Raw genomic sequence first — 18,181 nt, 5'->3', positions numbered from 1 at the left:
ATGCAGAGTTTATCAAATAATGCCAAAAGAAGGCTCTACTTTTGGGAAAAAAAGGACATCAATTTTGTTTTTGTTCAACGTCGCATGACCATGCAATTGTCGGTTAAAGCGACGCAGTGGTGTTTTGCAAAAAATGGCGTGGTCATTAACCACTTAAGACCCGGACCTTTAGGCAGCTAAAGGACCTGGCCAGTTTTTGCGATTCGGAACTGCGTCGCTTTAACTGACAATTGCGCGGTCATGCGACGTGGCTCCCAAACAAAATTGGCGTCCTTTTTACCCCACAAATAGAGCTTTTTTTTGGTGGTATTTGATCACCTCTGCAGTTTTTATTTTTTGCGCTATAAACAAAAATAGAGCGACAATTTTGAAAAAAATTCAATATTTTTTACTTTTTGCTATAATGAATATTCCCCAAAAATATATATATAAAAAAAAGTTTTTTTCCTCAATTTAGGCCGATATGTATTCTTCTACCTATTTTTGGTAAACAAAATTGCAATAAGTGTTTATTGGTTGGTTTGCGCAAAATTTATAGCGTTTACAAAATAGGGGATAGTTTTATTGCATTTTTATAGTTTTTTTTTTTTTTACTACTAATGGCGGCGATTAGCGTTTTTTTCGTGACTGCGACATTATGGCGGACAATTTTGACACATTTTTGGGACCATTGTCATTTTCACAGCAAAAAATGCACTAACAATGCATTGTTTACTGTGAAAATGACAATTGCAGTTTGGGAGTTAACCACAAGGGGGCGCTGAAGGGCTTAAGTGTGACCTAATTTGTGTTTCTAACTGTAGGGGGGTGTGGCTGTAGGTGTGACATCATTGATTGTGTTTCCCTATAAAAAGGAACACACGATCGATGACGGCGCCACAGTGAAGAACGGGGAAGCTGTGTTTAAACACAGCTCTCCCCGTTCTTCAGCTCCGGGGACCGATCGCGGGACTCCAGCGGCGATCCGTCCACGGGTCCCGCGGTCACGGAGCTTCGGACCGGGTCCTGTACCTGTACGTGCTTGTGCCCAGCCGTGCCATTCTGCTGAGGTATATGTGCAGGAAGCGGTTAAGAAGGTAAATCCTTCCAGGGCTGAAGTGGTTAATGGCCATTACAACAGGTAGGTAAAACTTACTTTGAACTCACTTCAATGACCATAAGCTTATATCAGAATTATTCAGCAGACTCTGCTGAACAATTCTATAACTCTGATCAGCGGATTACAACCCTTTCATCACAGTTATTAACCCCTAATGTAACCGCCCCCTCCACCCATGCCGGTGCTTCCGTGTCCCTTGCCTCTCCACCCCTGCTGCACCCTTCCATCTAAAACTGCCCCCCCACTCTCCTCTATCCCCTTCACCCCCCTTCTCCCCCCCAGCACTGATTACCCCCCCTCCAACTGATTGGACCCCCCCTGCAAACCCGTTGCTTGCAGCCACCATCATTAGCCAGCATCTCTCCTCTTTCACTTCCGCTTGCTTCAGGTGCTGCATGGGGCTTGGGGGGAACCAGATAACTGCCCCCACACCCCCGATCTATGGCCGCATCTGTCCTTCCCCTCCCGCTGCCTGCACCTTCTTCCTGCAGTGATCTCCCTATATGTGAGGCTGGGGAGTGTGGCTGGGGGAGGGGGGTGCATGGCGAGTGGGGGGGGGAATTAGGGGCTTGGGGGCTTAGTAAACATGTGTTTACTGAGTTCCCCCTCTATAGTAGAGAGGTCACATGCATCGATCACTACTGATCACTGCTATGCGCCCACTGACAGCTGATATATTGTAACCTTGAGTGTTACAATGTATCAGACTGTCATTTTATGAATGAACGGAATCTCTACACAGATTCCTTATTCATTCAAGTAAAGTGCTGCAGGGAAAAGGGACTATCTTCAGACCCCTTATCTGTCTCAAAAAAAGATATGGGGGTCTGTTTAGACCTCTGATATCTTACCAAAGAGCCCCCTTCCCCCAAAAAATGTAAAAAAAAATACTGTAAAAAAAATGTAAAGAGCAAATTAAATAAAAAAACATAGAAAACATAGTAAGACCCCTCCCCCCAAGTCTGCCCTCACTCACCCCTCCATGGTGACGGCCCCCCCCCCCCGCACTCACCCCTCCACAGATATCTCAGTTTCTCCTCCTGGCCAACCTGATCTGTCCTGATTGGCCAGGAGGAGAAGCCGAAAGACGATAGCGAATATTAATTCACTATTAGAAAACAAAAACTCATACAAACGAATCTCCTATCTATATCGAACTGTTGTAGCAAAGAAAATGAAAATAAAGCATTTTTTTATGTCGGATCTTTCAGATTTTGGATTCTGCACATTCGTTTGTTAAAACGATAACGAAAATACCCGAAATTCGAACATGTCTATTCTCTATGGAACGGTCGGATGGAAACAGACCGCCTGTCCATTTCCATCGGATTCCAACCGATCTGCTAGATGGATGGGTATTGGAATCCCCATCCGTCTGTTTTTAGTGGACTGCATCAGATACAGGTGGGTGTAAACGGACACATGTCCATTTACATCAGTCTCTCAATAGAGCAGTGGTCATCAACCCTGTCCTCAGGGCTCACTAACAGGCCAGGTTTTACCTTGGGGAGATGCAGACTAGAATATTGCAATCACTGAGCAGCAAATGATATCACCTGTGATGTATTTCAGTTATCTTGCAAGCCTGTTAGTGGGCCCTGAGGACAGGTTTCATGACTACTGCCATAGAGAACAATGGGTGGTCCGATTGGGCCTGCCTGAAAAACATACAGGCAGGCTCGATCAGTGTGCTTGTGTGAAAGGGGCCTAAGACCTTGCTTATACAGGACACACGCAGCGTAGCTTTACAGGGCGCACAGGTGTTCCGTGCATTTCTGTGCAGGCAGTTTCATTGATGTAGTTTGGAATGTAGCACCTGCATTAACAGAGCCGTTGCTCCCAATTTGACATCCATGTACAGTAGGTCCGTATGCATGTCCCTGAGCTCACACTGTCTGTGTTCGGGGGTTGTGTACCCACACCCACACAGATTGGGAACAGCAGCTATGCCTCTGCAGCCGTTGCATCCCAATTTACATAAATGGGACTGCCTGTATTGGGATGCACGGAACCCCTGTGCATCCCTGTGTGGGTAAACATGGCCCTCTATGGGCGTACACTTTAGTATGCAACATGTGAACAATACTTTAGTACTAATTTAGCATTTAGTGTATTTTTTGTGAAAATAGCGATATCATGAACATTTGCGCAATTATTCGGGGCCCAAAAAATCAGTAGCTCTTTTTTTTTATTCTACAGATCATGTGCTTTTAGAAAATGTTTAGTTTGAGGGGTCTTTTCAAATTCTGAAAGCTGTAAGTGAAAAATTAAAACCTCCAGATTTTTAGAGAGATTTTAGGGTACGTTCGATTTTCACCATTTTGCAAAAAAGGCGCAATTTAAAATGTACAAATATTTGTAATTTATGAACTCCATACAGGTCAAGCTTTTATATTTAGTAGGGATTTAGCAGGAATTTTGTAAAATTAACTGTTTTTATTTGCTAATAATAATTTTAGTGTATTTTTTTGCAAATATATTGATTTGATAAACATTTTCACAAATACCGCAGGGTCTAAAAAATCAGTAGCACCTTGTTTTAATTCTAGAGGTCATATGCTGTCAGAAAATGTATGGTTTTGGGAGTCTTTTACAAATTCTGAAAGCTGTAAGGGAAAAATGAAAACCTTCAGATTTTTTGAGAAATTTGAATATATACATTTTTGCGTACATTAGATTTTCACCATTTAGCAAAAAGGCGCAATGTAAAAATGTTAACTTTTTGTTATTTATTAACTCCATACAGGTTAAGCTTTATTATTTAGTAGGGATTTAGCAGGAAATTTGTAAAATTAGTTGTGCTTTAATCTGCTAATAATGGTTTTAGTGTATTTTTTGCCAATATATTGGTTCGATAAACATTTGGGAAAATACCACAGGGTCTAAAAATTCAGTAGCACCTTCTTTTTATTCTAAAGGTCATATATGGTTTTGGGGGTGTTTCACAAATTCTGAAAGCTGTAAGGGAAAAATGAAAACCTTCAGATTTTTTGAGAAATTTATATATTTACACTTTTGCGTCTGTTCAATTTTCACCATTTTGCAAAAAGGAGCAATTAAAGATTTTATATTTAGTAGGAATTTTGTCAAATTTGCTGTGTTTTTATCTGCTAATAATGGTTTCAGTGTATTTTTTGCAAATATATTGGTTTGATAAACATTTGCGCAAATACCGCAGGGTCTAAAAAATCAGTAGCACCTTCTTTTTATTCTACTGAACACGTTCTTACATAATATATATGTTTGGGGAGGGTGGGTGTCTTTTACAAAATCTGAAAGCTATAAGTAAAAAATAAAAAAGCAAAGGAAAAATTACAAAAATGGTCTAGCCACCTGGGTGTACAAAATGGAGCACAAAGCCTGGCAGCAAAAGGGTTAAATTAATAATTGTTACTCTTCTAAATCAAAGAGTTGATTTACTAAAAACAAATAGGCTGTTCAGTTTTCAAGAGAATTTGCTCAGAGCATAGTGAGTGTAGGGAAGTTACCTAATGATATGCAAGGGGAAAAAATGAATTTTTGCTTGCACATGATAGAACAATGGAAATTTGCAGAGCTTCGCCTCATTCACTAAGTGCTGGGGCACATTGTAACCTCCCTGGCAAAGTAAACAGCTTATTTGCCTTTAGTAAATCAATCCCAAAGTGTTATTCAAGTATATAACTTGAACCTAAATTCCTAAAATTTGAGTCCAAGCACACCCTTTGTATGTTAAATTGTGATAAATTACAATTAATGTTTTTGTAAACTGAGGTTAGTAAAATAACTATAATTAGCCTGGTTGTAAACCCTTTTATTTTTTACTTCTTTGTTTCTTTTGAATCACATTCAATTTCTTTATTGTAGTATAAATAGATTGTATACAGACCATTGGAGAATTTTGCTGATATTGTCAAAGATGCTTTGCCATTTCATCATAAAATATTAATTAACACTTTTCTCTACTGAGCTTTTGGGGCTAGATGTTTCCATGAGTGACAATGTCCAGTATCTAGAAATAACTCTTTGGAAAAAATTTCTAAACATAATGATTAATTAAATGTATCTAGCAACCTGAAAACATTTTTCATATGCCAGGGCCCATAAACCTTAATGCCACATTATTCTGAATCATTTATTCATGTTAAGCTATACCATCAATTTAAAAACAAAATCTAATGCACACTGTTTATAGAACTTGCATCTAAGGCAGCTATATTGTGGAACATATACATCTTTAACCCCCAAAAATGTGCCCTTTTTTTGGAGGGGGTCCAGTCTACAGGCCCAACAATCCATAGGGCCATCATTAGTGCAGGGAACAGTTGAGAATTGTGATCTTCCTGTCCTACTTAATTTATCATCATTCCAGAGAAGTTCATATAGTGGGTCACCCCAAAACACAGTAACAAACCAACTCAGGACTTCAATTTCTTATTTCACAATAAAGGACTAAAGCCTTTACAGAACCGTTCACAAAGTGGATTGTACCAGAACAGAACACCAAAGCTGAACTCCTTTGTGAGGGGTTCACTGCACAAAGAAAATACATCTAAATTTTAAACATTCTTTTAAATAACCACATGCATTAGCTATAATTTACCATTATACTACCTATTTAAAAAAATGTATGCTATCTAAAGGTGTGTAATTGCATATCATAAGGCCCTATGATAAAGTGTTGACTGCCCCTTGTCTCTTCACTCTCTACAATGATTTCTCTCTTTAGTACCTAGAATTTTGAATTGATGGCCAGCAGCCTAAACTGCACCCATGATAATTGTCTCTTCATGTGGGTGGTCACTGGCGCCCTTTTTTTAATTATAGCCCCTTTTGCATTGGTTGTCTGTGGTGCCTCACGTCTTTCTTGATAAAATTATTTGATTTCATTGGATGCAATTAACCTCCCGATGCAAAGTTTCTTGAGTACTTTGCACATAATATTACCATTTGTGACTTTTAAGAACAGATTGTAAAGCACTCCATGCAGAACAAGATTGTAGAAACTTTAAACAGTGACAAGGTTTTCTCTGAAAACAAAATTAATGCTGAAGTTGTAGTTTAGACTTTATATTCTGATGATAAACTGTGTTATTGAGGAGTTATAAAACTGAAAAATGCTCTTAGTTTAATTACACAGTTTATAGATTATGGCAACACTTTGGTGATCTCAAATTGCAAAATCTATAAACTTACCCAAAGGCCCTGTTCTATTCGTGTCATGAGTATTCTCTCCTTAACAGATCTTGCAAAAAAAAAAAAAAAAACACAACTGTGATACTTCTAGAATTATATATCTGGCTTAGAATAAACAGTTAAAACAACATTTTCTGGGTTTCTGAGGGAATACATGTTTTACCACCTGTGAGTTAAAGTCAGTTTATTTCTGACTGGTAGCATTCTCAGTGCACCTATATCACCAGTTTGACCCACTTTTCATACATAGCTCACCAACCATGCACCAATCTCTCAACCTGACAAGTGCAAGACCCATGGCCTTTGATAAGGGCCAAGAAGAATATGTAAGGAAGTTCATAGACCATGATGTTGGCTCTTACTGAACTGGCTATTTATTTTGTTAAGAAATGTGTACAATTCTTGGAATTCCAAAGTGACCGTTTTTTTTTTTTAAATAGGGAAAGCATCTGGTTTAACACTGTATCACTGTATTGAGAATGAAGAAAAAACATTGGCAATGTTATTATTAATAAGCATTATTATTAAAGAAAAAAACTAATAAATCTGTATAAAAAAACTTCAAAGATAAATATGAATGGGTTGCAAAAATACAGCTTAATGGGAAAGTATGGCCAAAGCTTTTTTGCCCATACTTCTCCTGGGGATCACAGGAAAGCACTAGTGCACTCCTGTGTCCCAGATTTAGCTGACAGCGGGCTAAATGACTTAAGCCGGTTCAGGCTCTGCAGGGATCTCAACAACAATGTATGTATACACCCAGATGCCTGACTGGCAGCTGGATCGGCCTCTCAGCATGTCTGAGCCCGCTGCCCCTACCACTTCCACAGCCCAGAGCTCCAGTGAGCACTGAAGGGGCAGAGCAGAGAGATGGTGACTAGTCACCGATTCTCTGCTCACTGAAGACTGAGAACTGAGCGATCAGAAGTTTTTAAACAACCAGTTCTTGGTGTAGAGCCAACAGGGGACAGCTGCAGTATTGGATCGATGCTGCAGCCATCTAGGTGAGTATGTACGTTTGGTTTTTGTTATCCCACATTTCACTTTTAAGGACCTTGAGGCACACAATATGTTTTTATAATGTTTGAATTTTCTGAGAGTACATACTCACACTGCTGATGTCAGATCTGGGGTAATTTAATATTTTGAGTCCTGGCATATGTATTAAAGCCAGACATATAACAGCACTATTGATCCTCGGTACAAGACCCTAAGGCTGGGTTCACACTATTGCAAATTGGATGCAGGTTTACCCAGGAGATTGTGACTGGCTCTCAATGGAGATGGTTCACACATCTCCGGAGCAGCTCCGGTGCAAATTGCACAGAGGTCCTATGCTTCTTCTGGTCCATTTCAGGTCCGAATTCAGCCAAAGACTTCAGACTGAAATCGGACCTGAAAGGGTAAACGGTAAACAGGGACGCACCGAACCCCTGCTGTGAGCCACTTTGTGCGGCAGTGTGAACCCAGCCTAAAGGTAGCAAGGTGGGGCAATACATTCTGAGACATCCCTTATTAGTATTACATTCTTTTTTTTTGCATAGCAATTAGGGATGGAGGCGCAAACCCTCTCTTGCGTCTCATCTAAAGTCCCAAATATTTCCTTTTTTCTTGTCTTAGCAAACAATGAAACAGCATTCCTGTCAGCACAAACAATGCTTTAACATAAAAAGGCTTTACTTTAGCATATGAAATCCTCCACATCGCAGCCTACCATGCACATCACAGGCCCCCCCATCTCAGACTGACCCATCATAGACCCCTCATCACGGACTAACCCATCACAGGCCCCCCCATCACAGACTGACTCGTCATAGACCCCCCATTACAGACTGATCCATCACATACCCCCCTCACAGACTGACCCATCACCGACTGATCCATCACAGGCCCCATCTCAGATTGACCCATCACAGGCCCCCTATCACACACTGACCCATCATAGGCCCGCCACCACAGACCCCCATCACAGACTCACCCATCACAGCCCCCCTCACAGACTAACCCATCACAGACCCCCCCGCAGGCCCCCATCAATTGTAGACTCCTGTCCTGCACAGCACTCCCCCCTCCCCACAGATCCCTACCTTATTCACACATGACAGAAAGCACGGCAGCCCTGAACAATGGGTGGGACTTTTTATGTTAAAGGTAAGTGATTGATTGCTGGGACCACCCTGCTGCATAGCGACCACTCACCCCTTCTTAATTTAAAAAGTCCCGCCCTTTTTCCAGAGCGGCCATGCTTCACATTTTGTGTGAATAAGTCAGGCAGTGTGGGGCGGGGGCAGTGCAGCGATTTTATCGAAGGGACATATCCGTGCATGCCTGCCATGCTGTGCACATAGCAGCTGCAGGCAGGCAGGCAGGCATGCGAGCCAGAGGCGGGGATAGGATACACAGGCAACTATTTGGCGAGGCTGAGGTCCGGGTAGGATGGCTACTGGGGCCGGAATGGGACCGTGGTCTGCCATTAAGTGATGCTTGGCTTAGAGGGTCCTAAAATGTGATCATTGTAGATTTATCAGTTATAATATTACTGTAATGAATACAAAACATTAGAAGGAGAATAGCAAGAAAAGTGATACAGCTTTACATGTAAAGCTATATTTTTTCCAAAATAAAGTTCACCTTCTATTTAGATTTTTTTAAATAAATAAATACATATATTTATATCTATATATAGAGGTATATACCGGTTTACTGTATATGCGTGTGTAGTAAAAGTGTTGAAGAATATTACTCTGTTTTAGTGTTTTGCTGTATTCTCACATCCAAAAATGGTTAAGCTAAATGTCAACTCCTTATTTAATTACAGTTATTGAGATTTCAGACATTAGTGAGAGCTAACAATAAGACTGATGCAGGTCTGTAGCTAGAAATGCATTAATCAGGGTTCATACAAAGGTTTTATTTTCATGCATCTGTTTCAGAAATGGTGCCATCTGTAAAGCATGCTGTTTTCTTGGATCCACCATGTTAAATTCCATGTGGCTTTTGTTACACTATTTGTATGATGGTAAAAAATCATTATGGCCATAGAGAAGCACTTCTGCTTTAAACTATGTGGGTATGGTTTGCAGTGCAGAAAAGCCACTGTTAATTTTACAACATTTACATGTGTTAGTTAGTAGGGAAAGGAGAGTTATTTTTGCATCTCAACTATGATTCTATAACACAATGCAACAAAGGGGATATTCAAATGAAGCAGGATGTAAAATCACAAAATAAATGAAAACATAGATGCATGATTTGTATGAGCAATTAAAAAAAGATGGTTCCGCTCTTCCCAGCCACAAATTGATGTTTTAAAATAGGCAACACTAATACCACAATGTACAGCTTTTCTTTTATTTACCCCAAAGGATGTTTTCTAAAGAAAAAAATAATAATAAAGCCACATATATAAAATAGATCTCATTACATAAATATTTAAAAGGCCAACTCCAGAAAACCCCAGAACCCTCCCTTGCAGTCGGGTTGTACCCAGACTACAAGAGTTAACTGCTTGTTATTGTCTAGGGGAGTTTAAAAGCAGCTTTAGGCTCCATTCACATTTGACGTTTTACGATCTCGGGCAGAAATGCAGAGATTCTGCCTGCAATCTCCAAGCGCACTACAATTCAAAATGCAGATTTAGGTGCCATTGTTTTCAATGGCACCTAAATTGCTTTGCGTGAAGCTTGTCACTCAAAAAGAAGCTCCTGCTCCTTTTTGAGCGACAAGCTTGATGCGATTGCAGCAAAACTGCACTGTGTTTTTAGGTGCCAATGAAAAAAATGGCACCTGAACCAGCCGAAAGTGGGGTCACAGGAGTGGAGAACATAAGTGCACTTCTGTGACCCACAGGAGAAGTATGGCCAAAAGAGCTTTGGCCATACCTCTACTTTAAACATTTAAAAGTAAAAAATAAATAAACACAATCATTATAGCTCCCACTAATACTACATTTGGAGCCAGAAAGACTGTGCACCTCTTTGAACCTAATTTTCAAGAATGCCCTAAGTGTAGGATTAAGCTAACTGCCAGTCCCCTGGCCAATGAGAGCATCTTTAAAGGAACTTTTCTGGCCACTGTGGGGTATACCTTGATGTTAGTAAAGCCAGTGACAGTGAAGCTAGTACCAAAGAGAAACAAAGGGGCAGAGACTAACTTTAAGGCTGGGTTCACACTATTGCCGCATGCAGCTCACAGCAGGGGTCCGGTGCGTCCCTGCTCACCGTTTCAGGTCCAATTACAGCCTGAATTTTTGGCCTGAATTCAGACCTGAAACGGGCAAAAAAACACACAGGACCCCTGTGCAAATTTGCACCGGAGCCGCAGTGGATATATGTGAACCGGCTCCATAGAGAGCCGGTCACAATCTCCTACCATGTGAACTGGATGCATTTAAAGCCCCAATCCAGGCCAATGATACCTCTCATTTGCTCCTCTCTCCACTGAAGCACCCCAACCCTTTAAAATAAATTCAGTATTCATATTTTTTTTAGGTGTCTTGACACCTTGGGCTCAAAGAAAATGAGTCGAGGGACACTGGAAGTCATGAGGAACACTAGATTGGTAAGTGGATGAGTCTTCCAGGGACAGAGACAGAGATATGGTGAGTATCGCAGCTGTAGTTACTGGGAGCTGCCATGTTGTATTTGTTGCCCAAGCTGGACTTTAAAACGAAGGTCAGGTAAAGCACCTAAATACAGAATTGGCTTGCCAGAGAATTTGTAATTTGTAATTTTGTTCAGCCATGTTTGTGATGCACACCCCTTCTCCACATCAATAATGATCAAACTACTGTTACCTAGTTAAGCTTTACAACAGAAATTTTACACCAGACCCTGTCTGCGTCTCCAAACATCCATCCTATTAAAGCCTTAGAAAGAGGACGTAATGCTGATTCATTATCCAATAAGATCACTGAAGTAAGAGAAATAACATAGGAAGTTGCAATGCTGAAAAAGGGCGTATGCCTCCCACTTGGCTGTGCAGTGTGGTAGATGTGTGCAAGTCACAAGACTGGATGAACAAAACAAGAAAACATATTATAGATGTGCATTTATCTGTTTGCATGTACAATGGCATGTTATAAAATTGATAAATACTGTACCAATGTGATAAACTGTGATTTTAGTTATTAAAGCCTATGCTATGCATGAATTTATCTATTGGAGAAAGAGGGGGTAGCTGGAGAGAGGCCCTTATGGACGCCCTGCCAATGTTCTGGTAATTTTGGAGCATTTCAATGGGCTGCCCTACGTATGAAAAATGCCCCAAATAAGCTCCAGAACTTGTGGAGTGTGTTGTCGTTTTTACTGCACCCTTTGGTGCACTTTCAGCACGTTTGTTGCACGGCAGAAGTGTGCATACTACCTGTGCTTGGGGTGCCATTAACAATTAATAGAAATGCAAGTATGATGCAAATTTGCAGCGCATTTTCCAAGATGTGCATTTTCTGTGCGGTTTGCCATGCCTTTGGAAACACACAGATGTGAATGGAGCCTCATTGTTATTTTGTAAACACACCAATTTCACTTTAAGGCTCTGTTCACATCTAGCGTATTAAGAGCGCACCCTTTTTTGGCTCATTCTTTCCTCGACACACATGGGACTGCCCATTGATTTCAATATGCTACCCTAATTGTGACAAAGTAGCTCATGAGACATATTGATGTGTTGTGGTTTGCACATTTTTTACTGTGCGTAGTGCTGCGTGTGTTGCTTGTTTTTCACATGTCAAAATGTGTGTTTGGGGTGGAGTTAACAATTAATGGCACTGAAAGCATAACTAGTTCATTTTAGGTGTATAGAGGTGGCCATACACAATACAATCTGATTGTACAATTTCTCTACAATCTCCTTTAGATTTAACACAACTTTATAATAGGAGGACACACCTATATATCCTATCACTCTGTATCCAGTCAGGCCCCTGCACTACATAGTTTATGGTAGAGCTACAAGAGATTGTACAATTAGATTATGGTGAGCTTTACAGACTTCCAGGGACACACTTCTCCTGTTTTCAATACTACTGCTCTGCTCCACATAGGCTGGTATGTGATTGCTTAGCTCCTGCACACGCTACCAAATAAGCGATCTATTGAAGAGGAAGGTACAAAACTATCAATGGCCGTGTAAAGAGAGTGAAGCTCACTGACAATGTCTGCATCGGATTAGCATGTAACTGGAGTGGTGGGCAGGAGCAATCTCCTGGAGAGGGAGGGCAGGTGCAGGGTGTGTTAATGAGGTCAGCTGGTGAACAACTTTCTTGTAATGTTTTTTTCTGTCCCCAATACCAAATTTCAGGATGGGCAATGGAGTAGCTTTCCCCAGGAGTCTGGAGGCTGAGGTAAGGCTTGTCCTAAAAGACAGAGAAAGCTATTTATTTTCTGCAACAGAGGTACAATAATGTCATACAAAAAAAACCTCTAGGACATTTACACATTCGACGCGTAAATATGCGCCCAATATACGACGGCGTAGGAGACTTACGTCGGTCGTATGAAGCCAAGATTCAGGCGTATCTTATTTGCTGAATAAGGCGCATAGATACGACGGCGCATCCGTGGACTTACGCGGCGTATCAGTAGATACGTCGGCGTAAGTTCTTTCTGAATCCGGGCCAAAGTGTCAATCACAGTCCGCTTGTCAAACACTCATCTTCTTTTCCTGTGAAGGTTAGTGACCAGTAGGAGAGGATCGAGATGAGGGCTTAGCCATTGACTTTTAATGAATATTACACATTTTTCTAGGAGTAAATAATCTATTTAAAAAAAAAATCATGACATTTTATTTTGGGGGTAGGGAATTTGAAACCATTTTAAGGACACCCATCATTTCAGAATCGGGTATATTATTGTTTTCGTTATATTGGCAATTCTATTGTTACCTTTACATGGAGACATTTTTACAGCAAGCAGAACCCTTCCATACATATCTTGTGGTATTATATTTGTGTATTATTGTGATATGTCCTGCTTTAAGATAATATTTTAGCTGCTGCAAACATCCCATACTACTGTGCTATAGCAATATGGATTATAAAAAAAAAAAAAAAAAAAAAAAAAAAAAAATCAGTGAATACTTTTTTATATTATCAGCATAGGCCAGGATGCTCACATACAGAGCACAGATAGCCAGTCCCTCCACAGGATTATTAAAGGAACATTTGTTGTGTGCTGTATTTCAGAGAACTCAATCTTTGCACCCTGTGAGGGCAGGCATCAGTAGAAATACTCTATCCCACCAAGTCAGGCAGTGAGTTACACACAAGCTCTCAGCTTGCTGTTTGGCAGCATGAAATATGAAGGCTTTCCAATGTGCAATTGCCATTTTCCTCTGGCTCTGTCCTTTAATCATTGGCCTGATCACTATGAAATGACTTCTCGGGATGCTTTTCTGAGATTTTCACCCCTTAATACAAACCTTACTAATTTCAAATCAGCGTAGGAGGATTATTTTATTTACTGTGTGTAGGACTCAATTACTCAGGACTTGGCACTGGTAAAATACACCACATATAATACAATTCTTCATATATATACTCTCTATATGCATATTTTTTTATTTATTTTATTTTTTATTCTAGCAGATACATTTTTGTATCTTTTGTTAAAATGGATCTTCTGTCCTTACCATCTCTTGGTTATCTGTGCGAGAAGATACATGGTCATGGTTAGAAATACCAAATGAGGAATAATAAATACCTAGAGACTGCTTTATGCAGTTAAAAGAATTTTTTTTTTTTTACAGCAGAAGAAGAGAAACTTCAGAGAGAAACGTGTAAGATAGTTATGTTAGATTTCAACAGATATTTGTAAAAGAAGTTATATACAGGGGGTATTTAAAATGTTTAACTCTTATATAGTTGAAAAGATCAACAAAAATGTTGAACGTAACTGTATTCAAATTTTTAAGTGTTTACTAAAACAGACCATATCACCACTCTTTAATACATAGTAAAATACTACTCAGGCTTCTTTTTTGTATATGATAGTTTATGTAGATTGCTTCCTTCACTTTTGCCAATAGTATGAGTGAGATCAGAGCAGGGGAACAGCTGCATCTTCTGGCACACAAAGCTTGACACACCTGTAAGCATTGGAGGTGATTCAGAAGGTATGTTCTATTCAAATATAACAACATAGTAAATTACACAAAGGGCCAGATTCACGTATCCTGGTGTATCTTTGTGCGGGCGTAGCGTATCCTATTTACGCTACGCCTCCGCAACTTAGACGGGCAAGTGCAGTATTCACAAAGCACTTGGGGCCTGATCCTCAAAAGGGATACGACGGCGTATCTACTGATACGCCGTCGTATCCCTGTTTCTATCTATGGAACTGATCCACAGAATCAGTTTCACATAGATAGACAGAAGATCCGACATGTGTAAGGGACTTACACTGTCGGATCTAAGGATGCAGTACCGCAACCACCGCTGGGGGCATTTCTCGTCGAAATGCCGATTCGGGTATGCAAATTAGCACTTACGGAGATCCACAAAGCTTTTACGCTTCGTTTTTTCTCCATAAGTATTAGTTTGCCGTCGCAATATTAGGGCTACTTTTACAAGGCCTAAACTGTTTACACCTTGTAAAAGTAGACCCTTCTATTCCGCGTCGCCGTCTTTTTTTTTTCAAATTTTTTTTCCCGCTGCAACTCGTATTTTTTTTTTACGCCCGTCGTGATTCTCAAAACCTGGCGCAACGTAAAACCGCACAAAGCACGTCGGGAAAATGATGTCGTGAGCATGCGCAGTACGGATTTAAGTTACACAGCCGAAAATTTCTAGGTAAGTGCTTTGTGGATTAGGCACTTAGGTAGAAATTTTACGGCGGTGTAACTTAAATTGAAAAAGTTACGTTGCGCCGGGTTTTTGTGGATCTGGCCCTTGCTCCGTAAGTTGCGGCGGTGTAGTGTAAATGGGCCGGCGTAAGCCCGCCTAATTCAAATGTGGAAGAGGTGGGCGTGTTTTATGGAAATGAATCGTGACCCCACGTAAATTACGCGCTTAACGAACGGCGCATGCGCACGCATGCTCAGTATCACGTCGAATTTACTCCGTAATTTACGCCAGCTCAATGCTTTTTTTGACGTGAACGTAACCTACGCCCATCCCTATTCACGTACGACTTACGTAAACAACGTAAAAAGATACGCTTGCCGACGTCAATACTTTGCATTGGCTGCGCCTCATAATAGCAGGGGTAACTTTACATCGGACGTAAGCCTAACGTAAACAGCGTAGCGGGCGCAAGTACTTCGTGAATCGGCGTATCTACCTAATTTACATATTCGACGCGTAAATCTACGGAGTAAATATGCACCCCAAGATATGACGGCGTAGGAGACTTACACCGCTCGTATCTAGGCAACAGTTTCAGACTTACGACGGCGTATCAGGAGATACGCCGTCGTAAGTCTTTGTGAATCTGGCCCAAAATGTGTAGACTAAGTTATGTGAGTACATTTACTTAACATGATCATCAATATATACAAAGAGATGGTGACAGCAAGGTTGATTTACTCAAACTGAAGAATGCAAAACCTGGTGCAGCTGTGCATGGCAGCCAATCAGCTTCTAACTTGAACTTGTTCAGTTAGGCCCCTTTCAGACTGGGGCAGGAGGTGCGGTGGCGGTATAGCGCCGCTAAAAATAGCGGCACTATACCATTGGAATTGCCGCGGGATTCGGCCACTAGCAGTGCAGTATTAACCCCCGCTAGCGGCCGAAAATGGGTTAATACCGACAGAGGCAGATTGCGGGCGGTATTACCACGGTTTCCCACTGTTTTAAATGGGAAAGAGTGGTGAAGGAACAGTATACACACCGCTCCTCTCACTGCTCCAAAGATGCTGCTTGCAGGAGATTTTTTTCTCTCCCGCCAGCGCATCGCCTCAGTGTGAAAGCCCACTGTTCCCCTCGGGCTTTCACATTGAGAATGCTGGGCAGGAGTTTTTCAGGCGGTATTTAGGCGCTATTTTTAGCGCTAAACCGCCTGAAAAACTCCTTAGTGTGAAAAGGGGCCTTAAGCTTTGACAAAAAAAAACTGGAAATTGATTGGCTACCATGCACAGCTGCGCCAGATTTTGCACTCTCCAGTTTTAGTAATTCAATCCTAGTGTCTCTTTGTAGGTATACTTTAGTCAAAAGTAAAAACGAAACTGTCAATTGTATAAAGGCAGTATAACTTACCTGCACAATACTTCAGTTCTTCATGCAGGTGCACCAGTCCAGCCAATTTATTTTTGTTGGTAATATGGTGGATATTGGCGACAGTTGCGGCTGGTGCTCGAAAATTTTAGGGGGCGCAAACAAACGAAAAAAAAACCACATCAATTGCCGCCACTGTGCCTATCAATTACTGCCACTGTGTCCATCAAACGCAGCTACTGTGCCCATCAAACGCAGCCACTGTGCCATAAAATTCTCGCCACTGTGCCATAAAATTCTCACCACTGTGCCATGCCATCAAACGCAGCCACTGTGCTCATCAATTGTCGCCACTGTGCCATGCCATCAAATGCAGCCACTGTGCCCATCAATTGTTTCCACTGTGCCCATAAATTATCGCCACTGTGCCATGCCATTTCACCACTGTGCCCATCAATTGTGGGTCAGCCATCCTCGGATCCTCCTCCACGATCCCTCGAAGTAGTCCCACCCTCGATGTTGCTTCAGCCAATCAGGTTACCGGTAACCAGATCCGGTGAACCTGATTGTCTGAGATGCGTGTCAGTGTTAACCAGGGAACGCACACCCCGTGCATCCCCTGGTCAACTATTTGGAAGCCGATGGCTCTGATAGACACTTCCATAGCCAACCAGCTGCCGTTATTCAGATGGCTGGCGCACCCCAGGGGGCCGGCCATCTGAATAGTGGGCAGCGGCGACAATACATAGATTCATGCAATGCATGGAGACAGGAGTTGTTGGTTGCACCGCAGAGGGGGATGGAGGCAGGGGACGATGGAGGCAGGGGGTGATTGGAGGCAAGGGGCCTGGGGGTGATTGGAGGCAGGGAAAATTGGCAGTCAGGGGGAGATTGTGGCACCGCAGAGGGGGGTGAAGGCAGGGGGTGTTGGTGGCAGAGGGGAATGGAGGCAGGGGGTGATGTGACTAAATAATTTGCCCTTATTATATCGAAAATAACAAAAGTATGTTTTTTTACTTTAATATCTACCTTAAATCACATTCCTGTTTGCCTAGCGTACTTGTTTGTAGCCTAAATACTGACATTTGCACCTAAAAATGTAATTTAGTAACTTTTGTGAAATGCCAGTAAAAATCGTGGCTGCACCAGTAAATTTCGGGTGTCGTGCCAGTAAATTTCAACTTGGTAGGTTGGCAACACTGAGAGCAAGTAAGTGTGAAATGTTTATTATTTTATAAAAAAATTAAAGCTTTACAATCATTTTAAGAACTATAATGCCATTCTAGAAAGCAAAGTTTCAAATTTCCATTTGAAGCTCCATTAACCCCCTTGGCGGTAAACCCGAGCGTGACTCGGGGTTGGTTTTCAATGATAGGATCGGTATCCCCGAGTCACGCTCGGGGTGGACGTGCAGAGTGTGCAGCGGCGCGGCTTACCTTCTCGCTGGATCCACAGGCAAGTTACTTACCTTGTCCTGGATGCAGCGATGCCATCCCGCTGTGTGAGCGAGTGGGACCTCCTCGCTCGATTCACAGTGTCCCCGTGTGCCGCCGATCTCCGTTCCCTGCGACGTTACGACGCACGGGGGCGGAGAACGGCGCCAAATTCAAAAAAGTAAACAAACACTTTACATACAGTATACTGTAATCTTATAGATTACAGTACTGTATGTAAAAATACACACCCCCCTTGTCCCTAGTGGTCTGCCCAGTGCCCTGCATGTACTTTTATATAATAAAAAATGTTCTTTCTGCCTA

Source organism: Rana temporaria, chromosome 3, assembly GCF_905171775.1.
Source record: "Rana temporaria chromosome 3, aRanTem1.1, whole genome shotgun sequence".
Classification (NCBI taxonomy): Eukaryota; Metazoa; Chordata; class Amphibia; order Anura; family Ranidae; genus Rana; species Rana temporaria.
The sequence above is the reverse complement of the archived record's forward strand: the minus strand, read 5'-3'. Positions refer to the sequence as shown.